This window comes from Schistocerca americana, chromosome 5, assembly GCF_021461395.2.
Source record: "Schistocerca americana isolate TAMUIC-IGC-003095 chromosome 5, iqSchAmer2.1, whole genome shotgun sequence".
NCBI classification, from domain to species: Eukaryota; Metazoa; Arthropoda; class Insecta; order Orthoptera; family Acrididae; genus Schistocerca; species Schistocerca americana.
This window is the reverse complement of record NC_060123.1, coordinates 434,976,576-434,985,567: the sequence shown is the minus strand read 5'-3', so window position 1 is coordinate 434,985,567 and position 8,992 is coordinate 434,976,576.

The following is an 8,992-nucleotide window of genomic DNA, read 5'->3' as shown; positions in this document are numbered from 1 at the left end:
CATAGAGGATTCACGTGAGGGACGGGAGGCATATACGGAAGGTGAGGCAGAGTGTATGGCCCTCGAGGATCTGGAGGGAATTTGGGGGGTGGGGTGGGGTGGGGTGGGGTGGATAACCAGGAGGGACTGGCATAACAGGGGATGGGATGGATTAAGGATTTGTAGGTTTGGAGGATGATAGAGGGGTGAACCCTCATGTCCAGCCAGAGAGGAATTTAAGGAGACGGAGGCAGTTGTAGGCTTTGTACTGGATAGAGCAGAGATGAGGGATCCAGGTGAGGTGATGGTCAATGGTGAGTCCAAGGTAGGTGAGGGTGGGGGCTGCTGTTAGTTAGGCAGCATTGCGTTATATAGATCTGGTTACGGCGTGTTTATGCTGTATGACATCAATGTCAGGCAATGAGGAATGATTTGCATAAATCATGTATCATGTGAAAGTGATTAATTATAAAAAAGTAGCGCCTATAGGACAGAACAGACTGTTAAGAATAGCGAGTAACTGTAATAAAATTATTTAAAAATTATCTCTCTTATTTCTTGTTGTACCATCTGGCGGAAATAATTTATTTAACCTGTGTAATATATCCATAGCATAGGCTGTTTAGTCAATACAATGTGTGTATGGAACAAACAAATGGATTTTTATAAAGTAATTACCATCTATGACAATTATGCAATAATTACGCTGTGTTCTGAATAATACCAAATTTAGTAGAACATTGGAGCACTCTTCAGGCCTGAATTTGCTATCCACAGACGCCGTTGTCATGTAGATGTCTTAGCAAGATGGCCAGCAAGTTTCAAAGATATATGACATGGACGCCGAGTGTTACCATAACGACTGAGGTCGATCGCAGCCGCCGGCCGTTGTGGCCGAGCGGTTCTAGGCGCTTCAGTCTGGAACCGAGCGACTGTTACGGTCGCAGGTTCGAATCATGCCATGGGCATGGATGTATGTGATGTCCTTAGGTTAGTTGGGTTTAAGTAGTTCTAAGTCTAGGGGACTGATGACCTCAGATGTTAAGTCCCATAGTGCTCAGAGCCATTTGAACAATTTTTTCGATCGCAGCTGTCAAAGATAATCAGGATGGTGTCTTCCGAACTGACGCCTGTACGATTTTTACTGTAAGTTACCAGCAAAAAGCTACTCATACTCGTAATACATACATGTTTTGTATAGAACAACAGCACTTGGAAGCCAATAAAGTTCTGTTTGTGGTGAAATTACGTCAGCGTGTAAAATCCGATTATAAAATAGCGTCCGATCATATTGTTTAATACAGAACTATTTTTTGACAAAAAAAAAGAACAGTGTACTTGGAAGCCCATAATCCCTTGTTTCTCGAGAAATTATGTCAACGTATAAAATCTGCTGATAAAAAAGAGTGTATGGTCAGTTAATAAACCTGGAAAAATGCTAGAGCAGTACTAGTGTCAACATTTTGTTAATAAATCAACAACAACATTATTGTCTGTATCTATCAGTTACAAGATTTTGGTTTACAAAATGAAAATATCACTGGAAATAAGACGGAACAGAAAAGCAGCAGTCTATTTAAATGAGCTCTTCCAATAAATCGAAGGAACCTTTTTGTTTTGGAAATCTACCTGTTCATTCAACAGGGTTGGCGAATTACTTTTGAAATGCAAAAAGATTTCTAATTCTCCCAAACTGTTCAGGGATAAACTGCCGGAGTAGTTTGCAGAATTTTAGGTTATTCGTGATATCTCCTTCTGAATGAATGTTAGAATTCAGACGTTTTCCAAATACTGATTTATTACGTGCTGTACTCGAGATATATTCTTTGCATCGTGTTATGAAACTACGCACAATTTGACAAATACTTATTTTGTCACAGTCTCTGCACGATAATTTATAAACTACTAATCTACACTGTCGATTATTAGTATTGGCAATCACGTATCTGAGTTTATTCGAAAGCATATTTGTAGTCGAAAAGACGAGAATTATGCCAGAGTTTCTAAATAGTTTGTTTATTCTCTCAGATATCGTTCCCATGCTTGTCATTTTTTTGTAAAAGCTTGTTTCGTGGGTGATGAAGCATATTGTCAACGATACGTGAATCATAGTCGTTGTTGAACGCAATTTCTTATAGCATCAATAATTCTTTTTGAACCTGTTCTGCAGATAAAGGTAGTTTAATTATCCTGTTTAGCATTGATGAACAAAAAGCGCTCTTATATTTTGCGAGATGACACGAATTGGCATTGATGATGACGTCAATAGTAGTTGGTTTCCTAAAAATAGCAAATGCATGTTTATCATTGTAATTAGAAATAGTTATGTCTAAAACACTCATGGTCCCTTCTTTACCGTGCTCAATTGTGAACTTTTTGTTAATTTCTTCTTCAGGGCGACCGTATAATAGTACAGTGTTGTCTACATAACGTTTATAATAAATAATTTTACTATATATTTGTGGACTGTCCATAAAAAATCTGTTTCAATATAATTGACGAAGATGTCTGCATAGTACTAGCCAGTAAATTCTCCACGGCTAATCCATCATTTTGTATGCAAAATTTATCGTTAAATGTAAAAGAATTAAATCTTACGGTAGTTTCTAGCAGTGTGATAAACTCTGCAATTTCATTACAATTCATTATTAGATGCCCTACGACATTGTTCTAAGAATGTCTATAGTTTCTCTTACTGGAATGTTGGTGTATAAGTTCTTTTTTATATCGAGTGTAGTAAATGTAGACCCTGGCGGAATATCCATTTTATGAATTGTTCTTGCTAATTCATAACTGATCTTTATGGTGAAAGTTTCTTCAAAACTGTAAAATTCTTTCAATTTACTGACACTGAAGTAATGCTGACAGACTACAGTTGACTTCAATTATGTCCGAATTCAGCAGAAATAACTACAACATTCCGGTCTCAGACACTGGCAGTGGTATTGAACTACGATACAATATGTGTGAGGACTACCCAAGGATAGTGAAAATATTCATAAATGAGAATATCATGCTGTGCACTTACTTTCAGGTATCTACATTCTGAAACCTGATGTACTGGTAAGTCAGCAAAGCCATTCAGTGTGTGATTGTCTGGTGAAGCCTTACAGAGCTGGCTCCTAAAACATTTGAGAAGAAGTATTTGCTATGAATTTCGAGCATGTTATTCACTCGCTAGGAATGTGACATTCCAACACAGTAAACCACTTAGATGAAACATTCTATTTTTGACTGCATTCCCTATACCTTTATCCAGCATAGAAACGTCTAAACCATTCCATCAGCTGTTTATAGCTGATCTCTCATCATATACTATTACAGCATAGACACGTCTAAACCATTCCATCAGCTGTTTATAGCTGATCTACTCTCATCATATACTATGAAAATTCTGTAAATGTGTTACTCATTCACCAGGAATGTTATTCTTTGTACTAACCTTCATGGATCTGTCGAACATTACATCAGCTTTCTAGTCCACAAACATTCAATAGCTGGTTGACAGATTTCCCGTTTCCCATTGAGTTTTACCTCATATCGTGGTGAAAGAAGGCTAACTGTGCTAAGTTTAGAATCCAAGTTGGCAACTCGTGCTAAGTATAAACTTCAAGATGCTTACTTATCCTATTAGAACTAGAAACAGAGGAAATTCCATTTCTTAAGTCGAAAGGGAATTCAACACTCCGAGATCCACAGTGTCAAGAGTGTACTGAGGATACCTAATTTCAGGCACTACGTCTCATCACGGACAATGCAGTAGCCGACGGCCTTCACTTAACGACCGAGAGCAGCGGCGATTGCGTAGAGTTGTCAGTGCTAACAGACAAGCAGCACTACGTCAATTAACCGCAGAAATCAGTGGGTGACGTACAACGAACGTACCCATTAGGACAGTGCAGCAAAATTAGGAGGTAATGGGCTATGGCAGCAGACGACCGACGCGAGTGCCTTTGCTAACAGCTGCAGCGCCTTTCCTGAGCTCGTGACTATATCGGTTGGACTCTAGACGAGTGGAAAACAGTCATCTGGTCAGATGAGTCCGGATTTCAGTTGGTAAGAGCTGATGGTAGGATTCGAGTGTGGCGCAGACCCCACGAAGCCATGGACCCAAGTTGTCAACAAGGCATTGTGCAAGCTGGTGGCGGCTCCAAAACGGTGTGGGATGAGTTTACATGGAATGGACTGTGTCCTCTGGTCCAAATGAACCGATCATTGGAAATGGTAATGTTCGGCTACTTGGAGGCCATTTGCAGCCATTCATGAACTTCATGTTCCCAAACAATGATGGAATTGTTATGGATGACAATGCACCATGTCACTGGATCACGATTGGTTTGAAGAACATTCTGGACAATTCGAACGGGTTATCTGGCCGCCTACATCGCCCCACATGAATCCCATCGAACATTTATAGGACATAACTGAGAGACCAGTTCGTGCACAAAATCCTGCACGAGCAACACGTGCGCAATTATGGCCGGCTACAGAGGCAACATGGCTCAGTATTTCCGCAGGCGACTTCCAACGACTTGCTGAGTCCATAATACGTGAAGATGATCCGGACAAAAGGAGGTCCGACACGAAATAGGGAGGTATCCCATGACTTTTGTGACTTCAGTGTATTGTAAGTTAAAGACCCCGGCGCGTTTTACTATTTGTATGTTAAGACTAATCTCGGGAACTGGTATAGGCATTTTGGTATGGTTTTCATTAACACTCACGGGGAAGGTTTGTGTATATAATTTACTACTGCTACGCCAGAGACGTCGTCCGACTATAGATAGAGATACCTGTGGGAAGGCTAGCACCGTATATGCAGGATGTTAAAAGAAGAGTACTCAATATTATGGGAGGTAGTAGTATGACTCAGAATAAGATAAAAAATGTCTAGTCAACATGGGTCCTAAGATGTATAACTTGATTGCCAGGAGGACTTGTTCATTTCGATTCTGTCAAACATACGAGTATGTCTTCTACTGCAAGTTCTTTGCTATTGCGGGCGACCTACAGAATACAGATGAGGACACATTGTCCTATTACTGTGAAACAGCAGACCTAACGTAATCTGCTTACTGTTCCATGTGACCTGCACTTATGAGCCAACCGTAGAGGTGGGTCCACGCTACCAAATAGGTTGATTGTTGCAAGGTATCGTCGGTTCCTATCAAACGCCTTATCTGTCCTGCTAGAGGGAGCATTCCAACAGCGGCTGCGAAAGTGGTTCATGCATGATGAAGCAACAATCCATGTTCTCTGAAATGTCGGAGGACACCACACACAGACATTTAATGGGTAATGGATTGATCGGGGACGTATAGTATGTTGGCCAGTTCGTTCCCCGATCTTAATCTCTTTGATTTGTGGTTGTGGAGAAACATGACATCTTTGTTGTAGACAAGCCCATTAATGATGTAAAAACATTACGGGAACGCGTCATCAGTGTCTGTCATACGTCTGTGACCAACTTGGAGTTTTTCGAAGAGTGCCTGATTCCCTTAATGTCAGTCAGAAGCGTGCCTTACTGTGAATGGTGACCATACTGAGCACATCTGGCTCGCAATTGCAGGCCATTAGTAATACCAAGCAGATTACATTAGAAGCTCTGCTGTTTCGCAGTAACAAATTTGCGTGTTCTCTTTTATGTACTGCATTCTGGAAATATCCGTAATAGCAAATAGCTTGCAGTGGAAGAGGTGGGACAGTAGCGAAAATGAACAAGTTCTCATAGCTCTCAAGGTGTGCATTTTAGAGCCCACGCTTACTGGGTATTTTGTGCTACCACCTCTCTAAACCCGGAATAGTGTGTCAACATTTTATATAGAATTTCTAACCACTGCAGGTATGGCATCAACGTCATCTATAGTGTATGGACTGGACGCTCTCTACTTCCCTTTGTCCTATGCCTCTTCCTTATTCTGCTGGTAACTTGCTATCATTTACGAATGTCGTCAACTATCTCAAGTAATCGCATTCCTCTTCCTGTCTTCTGTGCAATCTTTCGATGAAAGACTCTTCGCTGCAGGCAGTTTCTTTGCGTCATTCCCCAGTCCATGATATTTTTCTCATTATAACTATTTCCACTGGTTTTCTTCCTCTCCCATTCTTAGAAGCTTTGCTTCATTCGTTTTTATGCCACTTCATTTCACTTTTATCTTTTTTTCCTATACCACATTTCAAAACTATCCAATTTCGTTTCCAATTTCTTTTTGACTGCCCATGATACGATGTTAAACAATACAGGGTGAGTCAAAAGTCCTTGGACACCTTCATAAGTTGGAAGATTAAAGAGAAAATTGAAATGTGAGGAAACATAGGTTTGATGTGGGGCCACAACTTTTGGAGTGACTGTCATTCATGGCTACCATCTTGAAATCCGCCATTTTGGATTCAAGTATTTTTTATTTTTTTAAATGGGAAGTGGGTGTATGACACATCAAATAACACTCACTTGATCTCTGGAATTAAGTGGTGTAATTTGTTTTTGTCTATCTTGTACAGTTTAGAGGTTATAAATGTTCAAAGTTGGGTAATTACCTGCATACCGACTGCTACAACACGTGTTCTACATGTCCATCCCATGAAATGCACAACTGTAGTCGCCACAACCACTCTGACTGCACACAGAGGAGAGTGTCCCCTGCAATTTGGACAGAGGCGTGTTGTATGCGTTCCTCCAGGTGTCTCAAATCACGGATGCTCTCAGCATACACTATCTGCTTAAGATGTCCCCATAGATAAAAATCAAGGGGCGTTAAGTCAGCGGATCTTTGAACATTAATAACTTCTAAACTGTACAAGATAGACAAAAACAAATTACACCACTCAATTACAGAGCGCAAGCGAGTGTTATTTAATGTGTCAGACATCCCTCCCCTTCCCATAAAAAAAGTAATAATAATAATAAAAAAAACTGACTTGAATCCAAAATGGCGGATTTCAAGATGGTGGCCATGAATGATTTTCACTCCAAAAGTTGTGGCCCCACGTCAAACCTACGTTTCCATCATCACGTTTCAATTTTCCCTTTAATCTTCTAACTTATGAAGGTGTCCAAGGACTTTTGACTCGCACTGTATTACACTACAAAAAATGGTTCAGATGGCTCTGAGCACTATGCGACTTAACTTCTGAGGTCATCAGTCGCCTAGAACTTAGAACTAATTAAACCTAACTAACCTAAGGACATCATACACATCCATGCCCGAGGCAGGATTCGGACCTGCAACCGTAGCGGTCGCTCGGTTCCAGACTGTAGCGCCTAGAACCGCACGGCCACTCCTGCCGGCATTACACTACAGACAAAACACTTGGTGAATCTGTTCCTTAATTTTATCGCAATTCTTATTGCCGGGCAACAAATCTGTCACCTTTTCAGAAGCTCTTTTACCCACTGATATTCTTATTACCTCCGCGCAGCTTCCACTGGCTCGTTACTCAGCTGCGGCCGATCACGATGCAGCGCGATTGACGACTCACGCCCCACTTCGTGTTCTCGGTCCGCCGTTTTTTGCTGCTACAACGGCTTACGGCAGTGTCGACCTTTTGTGCTGCTCACCAGGCCGGGGTCAAAGGCCACAGCGGGGTGCCCGCTCCGCGCCGCGTTTAACCCTGCAGCAGAGGGCAGCCAAAGCGGCGTCTCTATCCACGCCAGGGATTCCAGCGAGGTTGAATGAACAGAGATTCCGAGGCAGCACAGATTCTCGCAAACTTTCAGACCAGAACGCTATTTACAAATCGTCCTACAATGTCGACTTTGCTATGCAAAATGTGTTCGCTAAGCTAAACACAGGACGGCAGCTGAAAAGGACACGTCCACTGTTGAAAGGTGCCACGCATTATTTTCAGTTTATATTTTCCTTCTCCGGGGTAAAATTTATTTTAGTATAATGCAGAATTGTTATTGTCAGTTTTTCCCTTTTTTTATTTTGTATACTGATCAAAAGCATCCAGACACACGTAAATAATACGCAGTGCATGTCACGAGAGGCGGGTATATGATTATAAATGAAGGAACGTTGTGCTTGTCAGTGGAGAAACGATAACAGCCGAATGAGTCGGTCAGGAGAACGAAGAGTAGTTACTGGACGCCACCCTAGCAACAAATTCTTCATGTACATAGCAATCTACTAAAGCTGCGCAAATCGATTTTTGGTGATGTTACTGTAACATAGAAACCCAAAGGAACAACAACAGTTAAACCAAGACCAGGCAGATGTCAAGTCTCCCCGCTGCGCACTTTTTGATTTTATATGCAGTTTATGTAGCTCTGTGTACTGCGTACGGAGATAACAGTTCGGAGGGTGCTTGTATCAGCATAACAATGCAGCATGTGCGAGGCAATGGTTGGTGGAGAATAACATTTCTGAAATTGACTGGTCTGCCCAGAGTCCCGACCTAAGTCCAGCCCAGCGTACTCCATATTAATGATCACTATTAGGTGACCCGAAACCTTTCATCAGTAAGTGCATGTCTGTTAGTATGTCTGTACGAAACGTTCCTTCCCTGTTGATTTCGAAGTGAACCATTCAGGCTCTCCCACCCACAGCCGATAGGTATACACTCACAATTACGTAAGCCAAATTCTTCGACGTATACTCCACTGACTGGCTAAACAAGCGTTTATAGTTTGTTCAGATCAAACCTCATAGCCGCTAAACTTGCAATTTCCAAGATCATTTGCAAGCGGCATACATCAACGCGCGACTCTGTTCGCGCGAGATATCGATTTTGTTGACAACAACGATCGAGCTCTCAATAGCCATTTCGCCAAATATCCGTTTTGTTTACAAAACAACGACAAAAGATGTACCAAATAACTGACAATAATGTAACCAGCCTTACTCATGATCCAGATATTCGTCATCGACAATTCCGAATTTTGTATAGTCATCTTGGAGCAATTCTGTTTTGCCGTAGTCAGCGTCCACTTGAGCTGTAAATCTTTCACCACGTCTGGCACACGTCAACTCAGGACAAACCAAGCAATTCCTAAAATCGTTAATCAGCGCTA